The 19,460-nt window shown below is 35.4% G+C and overlaps 1 long non-coding RNA gene across 1 annotated transcript; it reads left to right on the top strand.

Annotated features, from left to right (window-relative positions):
• Positions 1–2,688: 2,688 nt before the first annotated feature.
• LOC111725449 lies at positions 2,689–18,082 on the top strand. Its single transcript, XR_002773511.1, has 3 exons — positions 2,689–3,301; positions 15,172–15,252; positions 17,824–18,082. It is a non-coding gene; the product is annotated as an uncharacterized LOC111725449 (long non-coding RNA).
• The last annotated feature ends 1,378 nt before the right edge of the window (positions 18,083–19,460 follow it).

The raw sequence follows: 19,460 nt of genomic DNA, 5'->3' as shown, positions 1-19,460 counted from the left end.
AAAAAAGTTGGACATTTATTCACACTATAAAAAAATTAAAGCAAAGTGGATCAATAATCTAAGATAAGAGCTAAAGCTATAAAAGTCTTAGAAGAAAATATCAGGTTAAATCCTGACCACCAATTTGATAATTGATTCCTAGATATGAAACAAAAACATAAGCAAGAAAAGAAAAAAATTAGACTTCATCAAAACAGAGATTTTTATGCATCCAAAGGCATTATAAGGAAAGTGAAAAATAGCAAAGATGTAGGAAAAACCCAAGTGTTCGTCAACCCATGAATGGATTGATAAACTGTAGTATATGTGTACCATGGAATACTACTTGGCCATAAAAGATGGAGACTTTACATCTTTCATATTTACCTGATGGAGTTGAAGAACGTTCTTCTTAGTGAAGTATCTCAAGAATGGAAAAACAAATATCCCATGTACTCAATACTAATTCGAAACCAGTAGATAAACAATTACAGGCCCACAAGAGAGAGAAAACACAATTAAATTCAAGAAAGGGGTAGAAGGGAGGGAAGAGCTCATTAAGCTCCCACCTAATGAGTACAATGTGAGAGTATATGGCACACTTCCTAGGTGAAGGACTCAAGTACAACTCGGACTTTTCCTAACAAACACAAAAAATGTAACCTAATCATACGTACCCTTATATTAACCTGAAATTTTAAAAAAGTGGAAAGATAATCTATGGAATGAGAGAAAATATTTGCAAATTATGTATATAATAAAGGTTTAGCATCCAGAATATATTTTAAAAAACTCTTACAAGTTAATACAAAGACAGACAATCCAATTTAAAAAAGGGCAGAAGAGTGAATAGACATTCCTCCAGGGAAGATAGACAAATAGTCAATAAGCAAATGAAAAAATGTTTGAAACCATTAAGGAAATAAAAATCAAACTACAGGAGACATCACCTCACGTCTACTAGCATGGTTATAATCAACATGTCAGGTAATGACAAGCACTGAGGAGGATATGGAGAAACTTGAATCCTCACACATCGCTGATAATAATGTAAAATGGTTTGGCCACTGTGGAAAATAGTTTGGTGGTTTCTTAATAAGTTAAACATAGAATTACCATATGACCCCACAACTCCAATCCTCATCATATACCCAAAAGAACTGAAAACAGCATTAGAAAAAGTAATATATCTATGTGTATATTCTTAGCATTAGTATTTGCTGTAGCCAAAAGGTGGAAACAGCCTAAATGTTCCTCAACAGATTAATAAACAAATTATGGTAAATTCATACAAGGGAATATTATTCAACCACAAAAAGGAATGAAGTGCTGATACATATCACAACAAGAATAAACCTCCAAAACATCATGCTAGAGAGAAGCCAGATATATGAGGTCACATATTGTATGGCTTCACTTATAGGAAGTATTGGGAATAAACAAGTCCATGGAGAAAGAAAGTGGTTTGATGGATAACAGGGGCTGAGGGGTGAGGGGAGGGAGCATGGAAAAAAATTGTTCAATGGAAATGTTTTGAAACAATATAGAGGTGGTGATTGCACAATGCTGTGAATGCACTAAATGGCAATGAATTATTCACTTTAAAATTGTTAATTTTATTTTATGTGATTTTCACTTCGATACATTAAAAATTCTGTTTTAAGAATTTAAAGTCTATGAAGCCTATAAAGTCTAGGACAGTGGAAATAGTTTGTGTGAGTGCAGAAAGGCTTAAAGAGTTTGAAGAATAGAAATAAGATAATTGTGGCTATAATATCATAAACTCATAATCAGTAAAAATAGGTTGGAAAGGTAGGTAGAGGCCAGAATTGAGGTGTTCATTATATGGAATTTCTTGAGGGAAAATAAAAGCAAGAGTCACATGATCCAATTCATAGTTTTAAAGAGATCGTTCTAATTGCTGTATAGAGAACGGATTTCAGGTGATCAGGGAGCATTTAGGGAGTTTGATTGGGTGGTTAATTTTGAGATCTAAGCAAAGGACAATGGTGGATAGGTATATGATGGAAGTGATGGGAAATTAAGGGGCATTAGGAGATTTGATAAATATTTAGGAGATGGATATTTGATTAGAGGCAGGTTTTGGATTGCCAGATAAAATAATATATGCTCAGTTAAATTCCAGTATTTCAGAAATATACCAAAAAGTTATTTGTTTTTACCTAAAATTAAAATTTAGTTGAGGGTCCTATATTTTTAATCTGGCAACCCTATGTGGGGGTAAAGGAAAAGAAGAATCACTGATGACACTTAGATTTCTGCCACCAGCATCTGGATAGGTAATTGCATTCCTTCCTTCTTTACTGAAGTAGGAAGGCTAAGGGAGAAATAAATTTTCTAGGAGGAGGGGCACATCATTTATTTGGTTTGAACTGTAACCAGATAGTTGGTAGATTAAAATTGATGAAACCACTCAGGCAGTATTTGCAGAATGAAAAAACAGGATTGTTACTGTGTTAAGACATTTATATTCTACATTTAGTGAGTTTCACATGTACCCTTGTAAGATGCACCATAGGTGTGGTCCCATCAATTACCCTCAGAAAATGCCATGAGGGCAATGTTAACCAGTTTGATGAAAATATTTCAAATTGTATACAAAACCAGCACATTGTACCCCATGACTGCATTAATGTACACAACAATGATTTAATAAAAAAAAGAAAAACAGTTTAAAAAAAAAAAGAAAAAACAGGATTATACAGGATGATATAGGATCATCAATAATTAAGAGTTGTTCAGAAAAAAAGTACAAGAGACTGAATAGCAGCTTTAGGGGGACAGAGTGGGAATGAGGATGGTATTGGAGTGGAAGCCCAAGGAGGGGAGAGTTTCCTGGAGGAAGAATTGGTCTACCAGCTAAAAGTTACAAAGAATTCAAATCTAGTGAGAACTGAAAAGGAATCAGCAATTCAGGCAATTAGGAGATTTGGGAGGATTTAAACAAGAACTCTTTCAGTGTAATGTGAGTGGAGGAGAGGATTGTGCAGATGCAAAATTTAATGAGTTAGGGAATGGTGAGGTAAGGAAATAGAAGCAGCTACAAATTTGGTAATTAAGAGGGAATTACGCTAGAAAATCTAGGCAGAAAGTGGTAGCGGTAAAGATCATCAATTATAAATTTTGTATGTTGTCTTTACCCATTAACTTTTTTTTCTACAGAGTACTAAAGCAAAAAAAATAATTAAGAGGCTATGGTGTAGATTCTACAAAATAAAGGAGACTTTTTCTTTTCTTTCCCAGATTTTCTTTTGTTATGCAGTAGAAAACCACTACTTTGTGAATCTCGACCAGCGTTGAAGTAAGTGGTAATACTAAAGCTAGACACTAGGCTATTGATTACTAAAGGAAATTATTTTATTCTTTAATTTTTTTTTTTTTACTTTTCCACTTTAATGATATTTTATAGTAATTTTTTGAATATATGCAGAGTTGATTAACCATGCTTATCACTTTATAATATGCAGGGCAGGTGTGTTTAGGGAGGGTGTATGAATTCAAGATACAAGAGTCTGTCTAAGTGCCAAGTCAGTTAACATTGATTTGGTACATAGTGAAGCATACCATGTTATAAGAAAATAAATATAACTTAAAGGCAAAGAAACACTAAACACCCAGTTAATTTATGGTGAAGCATACTTAGTTTATGATTTTGGCTAATACATACTTTAACTAGAACAGTGTTCTGTACTCATTTTTATTAAATACTGTAGGTGTTTGCTGGGGCATGAGGTAATAACCCAAATACAATTAAAATGACCATAAAATTAAGGGTCTCCACATAGGCTCCCAAGGATGGGTCTGTTTGAGGCTTCTAGTCATCAGCATTGGGTGGTCTGCTATTGGTGTATGATACTTAAATAGGGCTTTTTCCCCCTTAGGTCTGTAAGGTGTTAAGGTGTTTTTATAAAACCCCATAAACCCTCGTTAAACACTTTTTTTTTCATAAAGAAAACTTAAATCTTTATTTGACGTGTTTTCTGTGGCACTATTTTGGCATTTTAACAAGTCCTTTAAAGAATCACTCTAATAATTGCATACAGCTTTAGGGATGGAGGTGGGGTGGGAGATATTTATTCAAGTTTTTGTACATTGAACTGCTCGATCCACTAAAGAACAGGCATGGCATTTTGGTACATTTCAATTTAATAAGAAAAAAGATCAGAAGAATATCCAAGTGGAGAAAGTTAGATTTAATTCGGGTATTGCATATTAATGCATTGATCAGAAGGTTTGACTATGAACTCAATTAACTATGATTCAAATATATTAGATTACTTACTACAGTTAGGTTGGCTTTCCCTAAATACATTATAAGAAATAGTAGCACTTTTCTTCACCCCATTACTCATTCTCTTTCCCTGCTTTATATTTTCTTTGTAGCATTTACTTTTGAACAGTGTCTGTTTTTTGTGTCTATGATTTTTGTCTAGGTACATATAATCTTCATGAGAGAGAGACTTTGTCTTTTTGTTCATTGTGGTATACCCCGGTCTAGGACAGTGCTTGTGAAATAATGGCATGTAATAAATATTTATTGAATGAATGAATTAATGAAGTGAATAAGTTACATTTTATATCTGTTCCATGGAGAAGCATGAACTTCAGCTCTTCCAAAGTCCAGATTTCACATGCATCTAACTTTCTTTTACTTAAGGATCTCATTTTTCTTCCGTTTCACTTCACATCTTGAATCGCAAAATCTTGGCATCACTAGGAATAATATTTATATGATATAGTAAGGGTGTGAAGTCAGACCATGATTTTTTGATGATGTCATGAAGCAGTATTCCATATGAATATATTTTTGCTCTAGAATTCTTTCAAATAGAAACAGGTGGTTATGTTAATCTTTTTTCTCCCCCTCTTTAAATGAAAGAAAACACCTCAGTTCACAGCAATGCTGGTATTTGTAGACTTTGTATAATATTTCTTAAAAATGTTTAACCAGGGAGGAGGATTCTGGGAATATGGAAGAGTAGAAAGCAGCAGGAATCCATCACCCTACCTAGACAACAATTTCACTGGCAGAATCTGTTCTGTATGACTATTTTGGAACTCTGAAGTCTGTTAAAGGCTTGAAACTTCCAGGGGAAGACTTGGATAGCAAATTGCAGTTAATGTCAGTAAATTTCAACTACTAGCACTGTACCAAGTTCACATTCCCTACCCTAGTGCCTCAGCAAGCTTCCATGTATGCGTTCCTTGAATAGCTCATATACAGTTTGTCCAAGTCAGGATGGGCAATAAGCACCCTCTAAATATTGACGATCTGTGTTCTGACTATTGATCGCTGCTTCTGATCACAGAGACACAGACACAGAGGTGGGAAGCCATTGTTGCAAGCCTCTGTCTTTCCAGCTGAAGTGATTTCCAGGGGATTTTAGGGCTGGCACACCCTTTTGACTTCTTTTGATTTTTCTTTTTCTTCTTTTGGGAGCTAGACACTCAAACCTAGTACTTTGGAAGAAAAGAAACTCCACATACAAGGGAAATCAAAAAGTGCATATGACTAGGGAAAAACATAGACTCAGAAAAGACCTGAGAAGACCTTAAGTTTACATTTTAGGCTGATCTTTAGCACAGAGACAGCTTACAGCAGTCAAAAACAAAGCATAGAAACAAAACAAAAAAACAGTAAGGGAAGGGAAAGAATCTGATTTCTAGATTTACTACATTATTAGATTCAAATATCCAATTTTCAACCAAAAAAAAATCACAAGGCATAGAAAGAAACAGGAAAGTATGACACATAGAGAGAGAGAAAATCAACCAAAGAGACTGTTCCTGAGAAACATTAGATGGTAGATTTACTAGAAAAAGATTTTAAAACAACTCAGAAGGACTTTAAAGATGCTCAGAGGACTAAAGGAAGACACGGAGAAAGTCAAAAAAAGGAAAGTCATAAAAAAGATAGTATGGAAAATCAAAAAGGGAAATAACAAAGAATAAAAAATCTAAACTGAAAAGAAGTTTTGGAGTTGAAAGCTCTAATAACTAAAAAGACTCATTCTTTAGTATAATTCAAATGCAGATTTGAACAGACAGAATAAAGAATCAGCAAATTCGAAGACAGGACAATGGAAATTATCAAGTCTGAGGAAAAGAAAGAAAAAGGATTGACAAGAAGTGAACAGAATGTAAAGGATCTTCAGGACAACATCAAGTAGATCAAAATGTACATTGTGGGTGGTTAAGAAAAAGAGAGAAATAAGCAAAGAGATGATCTGAAAAAATAATTGCTGAAAACTTCTCAAATTTGGTGAAAGACAAGAATATAGGCATTCAAAAAGTTCAATGGGGGATGGCGCCCATAGCTCAGTGGGTAGGGTGCTGGCCACATACATTGAGACTGGCAGGTTTGAGCTCAGCCTAGGCTTGCTAAACAACAATGACAACTGCAACCAAAAAATAGCAGGGCATTGTGGTGGGTGCCTGTAGTTCCAGCTACTTGGGAGGCTGAGGCAAGAGAATCGCTTAAGCCCAAGAGTTTGAGGTTGCTCTGAGCTGTGATTTCACGGGACTCTTAACAAGGGTGACATAGTGAGACTTGGTCTCAAAAAAAAAAGAAAAGAAAAGGAAAGAAAGAAGTTCAATGAACTCTAAGTAGGATTAAAGCAATGCAGCCTGAGACACGTAATCAAACTGTGAAAACAGAAAGATAGAAAAAGGACCTTAAAAGCAGGAAGAGAAAAGCAACTTGTTACATACATTAGAGTCTCAGTAAGATTGTCAGCAGATTGGGTATTAGAAACTTTAGAGGTCAAAAGGTCATGGGCTGATATACTCAAGGTGCTTAAAGGAAAATACTCTCAACTATGAATGGATAGCCAGTGGACTCTTCAAAAGTGAGGGATATAAATTAAAAAAGCTTTTATTTTTATAACAACAGTCTATAACTCAGTTTTCTGTTTTCTACACAATTTAAGAGATTATTATACTAAAAATAAGTTATTAGTATAAGATATAAACTTTGGTTTGTGACCTCACATTTTGTTTTCCAAACAATTCAAGACAAATGTGTTAAAAAGCATAAAATAGGGTGGTGCCTGTGGCTCAAAGGAGTAGAGTGCCAGCTCCATATGCCAGAGGTGGCGGGTTCAAAACCAGCCCCGGCCAAAAACTGCAAAAATGAAGCATAAAATAATTTGTATCCAATAGAAGTAATGTTGTGATGTCAATAGATAAATGGAGTGGGGACAAAATTGTAAATAAGCTAAATTTGTATGTTTTTGGAGTTAGTAGAGTCCAAATTAGAAGACTATAACTTTATAACCTTAAATGTGCTCCCTGTGGTAACCACAAAGGAAATAGTTATAAAAGACACACAAAAAGACACAAGAAGGGAATTATAATGCTTCACTACAATAAAATTAATTAAATAAAAAAAGACAATAATGCAGGAAATGAGTAACAAAAAAATCTATAAGACATATAGAATACAAATACAAAAGGACAGAATATGTACCTCTCTCAGTAACTATTTTAAATATAAATGTATTAAACTCTCTAATCCAAAATCAGAGACTGTCATTACAGATTTAAAAAATAATCCAAACATGCTCTCTATAGGAGATTTATTTTGGATTCAAAGACATGAAAGGTTGTAAGTGAAAGGATGGAAAATATATTCCATATAAATAGTAGCCCACAGCGTGCAGGGGTGGCTAAACTAAAATCAGACAAATAGGCTTTAAGTAAAAAAATTTACAAGAAACAAAGGAAATTATATATTAATAAAAGGTTTTTACAATCAGAAGATATAATCATAACTGTTATAACATACCTAAAAAGAGACCATAAAAATAGATGATTGAAAAATGAACAGAACTGAGGGTAGAAAGACATTTTTACAAAAAATGGTTAGAGACTTCAATACCCTAATCTCAGTAATGGATAGAATAACCAGATGTAAAATATGAGTGGATATCATCTGAACCACTGGGGAACAGATAGAACAAAAATGTGGAGGAAGAGTGAATTTGATCTGTGTTTGAGCTACAACCTCCATCTTCTCCTGCCCTTCAACATTGGCATTCTTGATTCTTAAGCCTTTGGATTCAGAGTGGTACTTACACCATCAGCCCCCAGCCTGGTTCTCAGGATAATGGATTTTGGCTGAATTACAATATTGGTTTTTAAGCTTGCAGATGGTAGATCATGAGACTTATCAGCCTCTATTATTATGTGAGCTAGCTCCTCTAATAAATCTCCATATCTAGCTATTATCTATCTATCTATCCATCTTCTATCTAACTCCTATCAGTTCTGTTTATTTGGAGAGCCTTGACTAATGAATTGGGTTAAACTGTATGTTAGACATAGTTGAAGAAAATATTAGTGAATTGAAAGACAGATGTAAGGAGATAAAAAGGCTATAGGACAGAGGAAAATTTTACAAAATTTTAAAAAGTAAAAAAGAGGAGTTTAAAAAAAAGGAGAGTAAAATGAGGAGGTCTAACATGTGTTCATGAGGAGTTCCAGCACAGGAGCTAGAAGGGCTAAAAAAGAATGGTGATAGATATATTTGAAGAGACAATGACAGAGAATTTTCCAGAATTGAGAATGGCATTGATTTAGAAACATGCTGAACCTGATCAATTCGTAACTATTTAAGAGTTGATATAATTGAGTCTTGCTTCTTCCCTCTGCCTAGAGAAGGAGAAGCTAAGCAGATCTTAAATTTTTTAATGGCATTTTTAGAAAAAGATTTGTGGTGAAGAGGTTGAAACTACTGCCTATGAGGTTTAAAAAAAAAAACAACTCTTCTGAGGATTTCTCACATTTTGCTCCATTTTCAGATCACATTACATTGCAATAATACAAATTATGCCCTTTTAGTTGTCAGTCAATATATTATCAAAGTAGAATTTGGTCATTTGTGAAAGAGAGCAGGTTAATGAACTTAAATATGTAGTGGAACCTCCATAGTTGGTCACCTCCCTACATTGACTGCCACTTTAAGTTGACCTACCTAATTTTCATAGACAGGACATATACCACATGTATGTATCAGTATAGTAGACCTAGTTCTTTATGTTGACCACCTCCATATGTTGACCAGTTTGTTATTGTCACTTGGATGGCCAACTTACAAAGGTTCTACTGTATTTTAAATTAAATATTCTTATGATGGAACATTTAGAAAGTGTTTAGACTGAAACTATGCCTATACTTAGTTAGGGTATGTTTTATAATACTTAACTAGTAGTAGTTCTTATTCTGAAAGTAATACTTGGTTTGAAATTTAAATAACAAATAGTATTTTATACATATTTTTGCTTAAAGTTGCATTTTGTCATATTTGGCTACAAAACATAGGGTAGCATCAGTACAGTGCCTATCCAGTGGAAATATGAGCAGGACCACACAAAATAGTTCCACTGTGTCATTTTGTTCAGTGTGACCTACGAAAATAAACTCTTCTCACCGCAAAAAGTTGCTTGTCATTTCCCAGTTTTAAAAATGATCACTTCTAACTTCATTTCATCTTATCCCTTTTCTAACTGTTGTCTACTCTGAAGTGACTTGTCTACTTTAAAGTGACACATTTCTAACTATAAGTGCATATTATTAAAACATGTTGAACCTTTGAGATACTTTGATATTGGTAATGTAAGAGTTCTGGATCATTCATTTAGAATTTTGTGGTATTTTTATTTTTAGTATATTTGATTTTTTTTGGTGTTTAACTTCTAGAGTTTTTTTTTTTTAGTACATAATGGAGAACTGGATTAATTCTTCAGTACATTCAAATTTATTTTTATTCAGTTTCTTTTTCACCCTGTTTATCATTGTTATTTTTGAAGCAATTTTTAATCTAGGAATCTTAGATTTTCTTGACACTAATCTAAGACACAGAACTTGCCTTCAAGAAAGGCATGAATTACTTTAGGGTCTTCTAAATAGGAGGAGATAGTAATAGCAAAATGTTATTTGGATAAGCAAAGGAGCAAGACATGGGCAATTATAACAGAGTCTATTTACAATCACTTATAATCTATATATTCTATCATTTCCATAATTTCTTTATAGTGTGGTATTGGCCTGGTGATCCCTTGGGTGGGGGTTGATCTGTTCTGGTTTTTCATGTTGCCAGAATTATACTGTTGTTCCTCTTCGTGTGTGTTTTCTTCTTACTCACTTCCTTCCCCTACTTTCTCCTCTTTCTTAATTTTCCTAATCTCTGTGCTTGGCTGTTGGAGTGTCTGAGAGTGGCTGGTGAGGAGATATCTCTAGGCCACCATCTTGGAGCCAATCAATCTATATATTTGGTTTTTTCTTCTTTTTTTTTTTTTTTTTTTGAGATAGAGCCTCAAGCTGTCCCCCTGGGTAGAGTGCCGTGGCATCACAGCTCACAGCAACCTCCAACTCCTGGGCTCAAGCGAGTCTCCTGACTCAGCCTCCCAAGTAGCTGGGACCACAGATGCCCGCCACAATGCCCGGCTATTTTTTGGTTGCAGCTGTCATTGTTGTTTGACGGCTCGGGCTGGATTCGAACCTGCCACCTTAGGTGTATGTGGCTGGCACCTTAGCCACCTGAGCCACAGGCGTCGAGCCTTTTCTTCTTTTTTTATGATAATTTTTTTATTTTGATGAAGTCCAATTTTTTTTTTTTTTTGACCGAGTCTCACTCTGTTGCCCCAAGCTATAGTGCTATGGTGTCATAGCTCACAGCAACTCAAACTTCTGGGTTCAAGTGATCCTTCTGTCTTAGGCAGTGCCACAGTAGCTGGACTATAGGTACTGCCATAATGCTGGCTAGCTTTTAATAGAGTTGAGGTCTTGCTTTTGCTCAGGCTGGTGTTGAACTCCTGAGCTCAAGCAATCAATCTGCCTTGGCTTCTCAGAGTGGTAGGATGAAGTTGTAAGCCATCATGCCTGGGCAATCTATACATTCTAAAGGGTGATACCCTAAATGGGACACAATATTCTAATAGGGATTTTGGACGGAATATGGTTGAAGGGATACTTTAAATGCCTATTATCATTTATTTTAATAGATTCCTGTATTACATAATATTTTATTTGTTTTTTCCTCAACCTAAGCACTATTGAAAATTGGAACCAGGTAATTCTTTGTTGTGGGGAATTTTGCTGTGTGCAGAATATTTAGCAGTTCTGTGGCTTCTATCCACCAGATGCCAATGGCACCTTCCCAATTGTGACACACAAAATTGCTTCCAGAAATTGCCAAATATGCCCTGTGGACCAAAATAGTCCCTAATAGAGAACCACTGACCTAGGGCATTTGGCTCCTGGTCAAATCTAGTCCAGCCTCTTGGTTTCCAGTTGTTTTCTTTAGTAATTAAGGGTTATCTAACAGTGGTATTTTATTCTGTATCTAAATTATTTATTTTGGTTTCTAGATAATACACATTTTTGTCTTCTCCTTTTAATCTCATTTTATAGAAAATTTGCCTATTTTATTAAAGTCATTTGGAATTCATTCTGTCTTACAAGACAGAGGACAAGAACTGACCATTTAATGTGCTTAGTGAACTTGATATTTTAATTCCTTTATTCTGAACACTAGTAAAGATGAGAAATATGTGTATTTTTGGTTAATCTCTGTGAAACACAGCTTGGCCTAAAACCTGCTATTCTCATGTCTTTAGCATTGTTTTGTGAGATGATCAAACAGGCTTACAGAAATCAGGAGAAATTACATGACTTTTTACCCATATCTCTTTAGTAGAAGCAAATTAATTCAGTCAAAGTTTCTTCTTTATGTAGTCATATTGGTTGCTTACTGGTGATTGAGTGAAACCATTCTTGAACTATATAAGAAGCTCTAGATATGCTATTCTGTAACAATGGAATAGTGGAGTATGTTGAGAATGGCCAGGCTCTGTCAATAAATGCACTTTTTATAGATGATGGATGGTGAGAAGTGGTACCTCTTACAAAAATTTTGTGGTTGGGCTTTAATAAGCGTTGTTAAGCATCTTTTCTCCCGACTTCTTTCATTCCTCCCATTCTTCCTTCATTTATTTATTGTCCATCTATTTATTCAGTTAACTATTATTGATCACTGTGTGTCAGACATTGAGAGTACAATGATGAAAAAGAGAAATACTGCCTTGAAGTAGCAGGAAAACTTATTTGGGGGTGGGGTGGAGAAGAATAGGTATTTATAATACTATGTGCCAAGTGTAGTGATAAAGGAGATTACTATACTACAGGAATACATAGGAGGGGATATACCAAGGAATGCTTCTCAGATAGAGATGTATAAATTCACCATTAAATTTAGCAGGAATTAGTCTGGAGGAAAAATGTGAATGGAGGAAGGCATGATGGGAGGATATCTAATGGATTAGTTTGGGTGGAAAATTCTCTCCTCTTTGATCAGAACTAACTTGAGGAGGGGAAAATATAATTCACTGCTCCCTAATCCTATGACAGTGCGTAATTGCTGGATGGGAAAGTGTAGATACAGTTCTGTTTTCAGTGTCATATGAGATCTTCTTTCCAAATGAGTCCAATAGTAGCCACTTTGATTTATATGAATGTACTTGGTGCCCATTAACTGTATTCATAGTGTGCTAACGAATACCTCATGACTATTTCTTCATCCTAAATTTCTGCTGGTAAGAGGAATAGCTACACATTGCTGCATCATCACTGAGAGAATATTTCTTAATGCAGATATAAATTGCTTTTTACTGGAATATCATAGCAAAAGAGCTATAGCCTTATATAAGACCATATTTCCAAATCAGCATTAATTTATGCTTATGCTTTCAAATATTGTGCTATTTTGTAAAAATATTTTAAATTCTGTCTAGTAAAAAAGAAAACAATAGCTATTTAACCACTATTTAACTCCCAAAGAAATTAATGATATCTCCCACTTACTTGAATTACCTATCCTCTTCTTTCTCCTTGGTCTTTTTTCTTCCCTCATTTCTTATTTTCTAATTGATTATTTCATTTCCTAGGGCTTTAGATAGCCTACCTTCATCCTGCCATATTTTTGTATACACTTGACTAGACCATGTTCACTGTTCTCTCAGGATTTAAATAATCCTTTTATCTGTTTGCAGATGGGCAGAATTATTTTTGTACCAATTTATTATAAGTTGACAGCAAAGATTTATCTTGCTCATCTTTATTCTGTAATTAAAAAAATTAACTCAAGATACTGATATTGATCATTACTTCGAAGTAGGCCACAATTATTATCATACACTTTGCAAATAAGGAAAAAGGATTAAAATAAGCACTAGACTTGCAGAGGGTTTATAGCAAAGCAAGGAACCTACCAAAACTTAAGCATGATGCATTTAATTGTCTCTTGGTGTAAGTTCATTGAGAATATATAAAAATATCCCAACTGTGCTTTTCCAAGTGATACCCTGTGGTTTTTTGTTTGTTTGTTTGTTTTGGGGGGGATAGGTTTTATTCTGTCACTTTGGCTAGAACGCAATAGTGTCAGCACAGCTTATTGCAAACTCAAAATCCTGGGCTCAAGCAATTCTCCTCCCTCAGCCTCCTGATTAGCTGGGGCGACTGGCACACACTAGCATGTCCAGCTAATTTTTCTTTTTTTTTTTTTTTTTTTTTTTTTTTGGTAGGGACAGAGTCTCATTCTTGCTGAGGATGGTCTCAAACTTCTGGCCTCAAGTAATCTTACTGCTTCACCCTCCCAGAGTGCTAGGATTACAGGTGTGAGCCAACACATCTGGCCCAAGTGACCCTCCTTATTGTTGATAAAACTATGATACATTCTTCTACATTTCAAGGATGATATGGTTGATATTTCTAGAATTTGTATTGGGAAGATGCCATTTGCCTTCATAAAGAACCTTTGGTTAATATTATAAGCATGTACTACAAAGCCTCCTTTGGGAAGAATAGGTTCCTAGCATTAGGCATCAATATCTAAGGTAGCCTGAGAAAAAAGGTAAGATGGGCTTGGATTAGTGGTAGGCAGAATTATGGTTATCAAAGATGTCCATGTCCAAACCACTAGAAACTGTGAACATGTTGTCGCATGGCAAAGAGAAATTGAAGCCAGAAACAGAATCAAGATTTTTAATCATCTGAAGTTAAAATAGGGAGGTTATGAAGGATTATCTGGGTGGTACCAATGTAAAAGTAGAAGTGGAAGACAGAAGAAGAATCTGGGTCAAAGTGGTGTGAAGTGAGAGAGACTTGACCAGCCATTGCTGGCTTTGAAGATGGGGCCACAAGCCAAGAAATGCAGGCAGCCTATAGGATCTGGAAAAGATGATAAACAGAGTTCCTTGGGAGCCTCCAGAAAGCTACGCAGCCTGTTGACACCAAGACATAGCCTAGTGTGACTTATTTAACAAAATAAGTCTTGAGGTTTTTTTTAGCCACTACTTTTGGGGCAATTTGTTACAGCAGCAATAGGAAAGCTAATAGTGACTGTAGAGAGGGAGTTGGGATGAGATGGAGGATTCTTCATATGAATTCATCTATTACATTAATTCTCTTATAATTAAAAACCAAAGCCATATAAGAAGAATTATAGTATCAGAGTATCAAAGAAAATTTCTTTTAACTAGACATGTATACCCTTTGGCAAAGGCACAGTCAGACTTGATGTGAACTAAATGCACTGGAAAAGGCTTACATTTTGCCTAAATTCTGTCAACTGTAACCAATTATTTACTGAATTTTCTACAGTTAATTTCAGTTAATTTTTTTTGCTGTTCTTTTCAGGGAAAGAAACCATGACCATACTCAAATCCATTGACAGCAGAGCTTTGATGCTGTTGCTGCAATCACTGAGTCAATCATTATACATCAGGATACATCATGTGCTCAATATTTCCTATTTGGACTTTTTGTTGTCCTGAAGTTTTCTTATGCTTTATGGAAATGGCACATTCTAGGATTCTGGTTTTTTGGGAAATTTTAAGATAGTGAAAGAATCAACCACATGAGAAGTCTTCACATTCTATACCACTTCTATAGAGTTGTATATGAAAACTGACACAGACATTTAGAATATCCAGTATCACTTTCTTCACTACACCATCAAAATTTCTAACATTCACCCGACCAAATATATGTACAATCCATGAAGTCTTATTTAGTAACAAAGTGAGAACTTTAAGTTCTATGGGGTATATTTATCTTCTGCCATTTTTAATCTTTTAGAAAAGAAAATATTGAACATTTCCTTCTTGTTGCTAGGGAGAAGGTGTTCTATTGGCTCTGGACTTGACCGCACAAGGACATTTTCTGGAATGCAAACAACTATTGATTCCTGAACTTGTATGTCACAATAAAAACCCATTACTTCACTTTTTTTTTTTTTTTGAAACAGTCTTACTCTATTGCCTCAGGCTAGGGTGCCATGACATCAGCTTCAAAATTCTGGGCTCAAGCAATCCTCCTACCTCAGCCTCTCAAGTAGCTGGGACTATAGGTACCGGCCATGACACCTGGCTAATTTTTATATTTTTAGTAGAGACGGTGTCTCATTCTTGTTCAGGCTTGTCTTGAACTCCTCAGCTCAAGGGATCCTCTTCCACAGCCCCCGAGAATTCTAGGATTACAGGCATGAGTCACCTCTCCTGGCCCCATTATTTCACTTTCATTGCAGAAAATTATTAACTTAAGTATGAAAAATTGATTGAAAAACTAGTCCTAGTTCTTTATCCCTCCCTGTAATTATGCCCTTTGCAATATGATTTGATAACACCTATATAATGGTGATAGTCTTTCCTGGTCCTTTGAATCTGGGCTGGCCTTGTGACTTGCTGGGATAAAAATAATGAGGCCATGTCACTAATTCTGGTATTAGGCCTCAAGAGGCCAGGCACCATTTTTCACCATGAGAATAAATCTGGGCAACTTGCTTGAGAATTAAAAACTACACAGAATCAATCCAAGATGTCCTAGCCTCCAGCGCCAACACCCAGAAGCAGATCTAAATACTTGACCTAAGGCTCACTACCCAAGTATAGGGGAACTCATACAGGCCTAGAAGAACTGTCCAGCTGGGTCCAGCCTAAATTTTTGTCCCCTCTCCCAAATCTTGAGGTGAATAGTGTTGTTTTAAGCCATAGCATTTGGGGTGGTTTGTTATACGGCAGTAGCTACCTGATATAATAGATTTTATGGAACATGTGCATAAAATCAGGTATGTATGTATGTTTTTCTGGGGAAGACTTTTAGCTTTTAACATTTGTGATCAGAAAAGTTTTCTAAATCATTGTCTTCTTTGTTTAGTGATAGGCTTAATCACATGCTAGATGTTGGATCCATTTGGTTATTGAATTAAGCTACTCAAATTCTGATGGAGATGACTTTTTGCTAGAGTAGGAATTAAAAAATTTTTGTGTGTATATGTGCTTACTCTTGCATGCTTTTTATCATTTGAACTGGAAAGTCTTTGGATATCTTTTCTAGGTATGAACTAATACACCTTGATATTACCTAGTATATAGTGCTTAAGTCTTTTGTGCATTACTTATGATTAAAGTATCAAGTATAAAGGTATTTTAACAGCAAATTATTCAATAAAAATGTGCTTAAATCTTTTGTGCATTACTTATGGTTAAAGTATCATAAGTAATGCACAAAAAGTAACTCCTGTCCTAGGCAGACGTGTCCAACCTTTTTTCTTGTCTGAGGCACATGGAAGAATAAGAGTTGTCTTGTGCCACAGTGTATGTAAATACACAAACATTAATGAAAGCTGATTAGCAAAAAGATGGTCCTTGCATACTTACCATGATGTCCAACACTACAGATAAGCAGAAAAAGGCTTCACAATATCAGCATGTGGCCCACGGGCCACAGGTTAGACACCCCTGTCCTAGAGTATTACATGAAAAAATCCATTTTGAATTTTGATACCGTACTCAGATTGCCACTGCACATACACATATGTTCTTTTTTTTTTATTGAATAATTTGCTGTTAAAATACCTTTCTAATTCATGGTTTAGTGGGATGATCTCTTTCAACTATGCCACTTTCCATCCTCCCTCTGAGCTGATAGCCTTCTTTTATACTTCATGAAGAAAAGGTAAGTCATTGGAGGGGACTTTCTTAAGTTCTGTTTAGGGCAATAATTATGTGAACTAAAACCTGTAACTTACAACCCATCATTTAGCTAATTAAGCTAACTGAGGCTCTGGCAATTGTGTAATTGTTTTAATATTGAAAAGCTATATATATCTATCTTTTACTGCATTTCTGTCTTAGAGGTTGTGGGGTGCATCATTTTCATCTATGGTGTCCTTTGGTGAGCTGATGAGCCAGCGCACAGGGCTCTCTCTGAATGTGTGGCATTTGCTCAGCTCTTATCCACCACTGTGCCAGAGTTTGAGAGCCATGCATTTTCCCCAAACTCAGATCTTCTGGCTCATTGTCAGTCAGGTCATGCCAAAGCTGCTAGCCAACAAAAGCATATAGGGAAAATAAATTTGTCATAGGAAAAGTACAGAAAAGTGATCACTTTTGGGCAGGACTACAATAAGAACACTGTTAGGCTGCATTTCATGAATGTTAAAAACAAAATGCCTTGCCAAATACCTTTTAAAAAAATTGTGTGTGTGTGTGTGTGCATGTGTGTATCAAAACACAAGTATTTGTATATCTCCACTATAGTTAAACCCAAATTAAGTTATACACAGAAAACCATAGATGTTTGCAACAGTTATTTACACAGGAACCAAGATGGATGTATTTGAATGCTACCCTCACACCCGACCCAACCATGTTTTTGCTAGCCAGCTCCCAGGTGTAAGTAGTTGAGCGATGTGGGGGTTGAATTTCAGTAAAGCATAGCAGGTGTAGTGGTGGTCCCAGAGAAACACCTCTTTTCTTTTCACAGAATAACAAGTCATTTCACTGCTTTCCTGAGCACTTGAGCCTTACAGCTTCAAATACATACCACATGGAGAGAGTTTCCGAAGACTACAGAAGGCGGCTATAAACACGTAGCTGCTGGGGATGGAGTTTCTATCTGTTCTTTGTCTTTTAAGGTATGGCATACTAGTAATAATGTCTCCCTTCTTTTGACTCTGAAATTACTTTGAAATGCATGTAAAAAAATTTTTTTAAAGGGTAAGTGAATACATTAAAGATTGATGTTCTAGATGTTTGAATATCTGTTTCAAAGACAACATTGTCTACTCAGATTATAATGCATTTCACTCCCAAAGATGTAGAATGGAATCGGAATAGAAATCTAAGATGTCCTTCAGAAAACATATGTGTAATTTGCCATGAAAACAGTTTCTGATGTTGCTGTTGCAGGGGCCATCTGTTGGGCTGATATGTTGAAGTGCTGAGAACCAGGCACCTGAAATTCTCAGTGAGGTAATGGTAGTATGGCAAAGGGGGTGGTGCCTACCACCCAGTGTTAAAAAAAGAAAATGAACTGTACATAAAACCCACACCATGCTCACCTAGTTATGAGACTCCCCTTCCTCTTTCATATTCCGTAGGCCACATGTTCTTTATAACAGTATCGACATCCTTGCTTTTCTCCAGTAAGGTGGCCATTAGTATTTGTTTTCATTAGATATTATCTGAATAAACACTTTGGATTTGCAGAATGGGAGATACACAGTGTGTTTTGCCCTGACCCACATATCTCCTTAAGGAAGGCTGAGTTTATTATGTGCTATTCTCAGAAGATGAACATGATTTAGGAATTGCTGTTGTGTTTGTCCTGGGAGGTACATGTTGGAATGAAAAAATCCCACACAAAGAGATTAGGCACAAGTTGAGGTCTGAAGTTGCATGCTCTGTTTCCTTTTATTTTATTTTTTTAAGAAAATGTTCTCAGATTTTCCTCTTGCATTGACCCAAGATAGTCTTTGAGCAACTTATAAATTTTCAGCTGCCTCCACCCTCTCTTTTTGGATTGCTTTTGTTTTCTAACTTTTGTAGCCATGTAGTTATTTACTAGTGAATCAACAAGTCTCCTAAAGCAGCAAAGTTATTTGCTAGATATACATATACTGACATATACATATGTACACATACACTCACATACAAATTTGTCTCTAAATGGATTCTATGTGGCTGGAAGAGAATTTATAGTTGGCTGACTATAGATAAACTTGTTTTGACCATTTCTTCCTTTAGGAAAAAGAGAAACTTAATTTCAGTAGTAGATGAACCATGATAATCTTTGCTTAAAAGTATTTTGCAATGTGAAAGTGTAGTCAACTATTTCCAAGATTTACCTAATCTCTATCACAACTCAGGATTTAAAGAAACATTAGAGTTCAACTACCTCCCTAGTTTATCTGACAATTATCTGTATCTTACAAGGACTAGTGCAGATGAAAGCTGAAGTTCATAGTACAAACTTGGGTCTTACCTCTAAATTGCTATCACTAACTCCAAACTTGATTTGAAATCCAGGGATATAAGAATTTAATATTTATGGCAAGTTGAGGGAATCATATGTTTATGATTTTAACTGCCATAGAAGAATTTGATATTTGAAAGAATTCT

The sequence above is a fragment of the Otolemur garnettii genome, unplaced genomic scaffold, assembly GCF_000181295.1.
Source record: "Otolemur garnettii isolate 467f Iridium unplaced genomic scaffold, OtoGar3 scaffold00041, whole genome shotgun sequence".
Taxonomy (NCBI): domain Eukaryota; kingdom Metazoa; phylum Chordata; class Mammalia; order Primates; family Galagidae; genus Otolemur; species Otolemur garnettii.
Note: the sequence above shows the minus strand (reverse complement) of the source record. Positions and strands in the feature narration are given on the sequence as shown.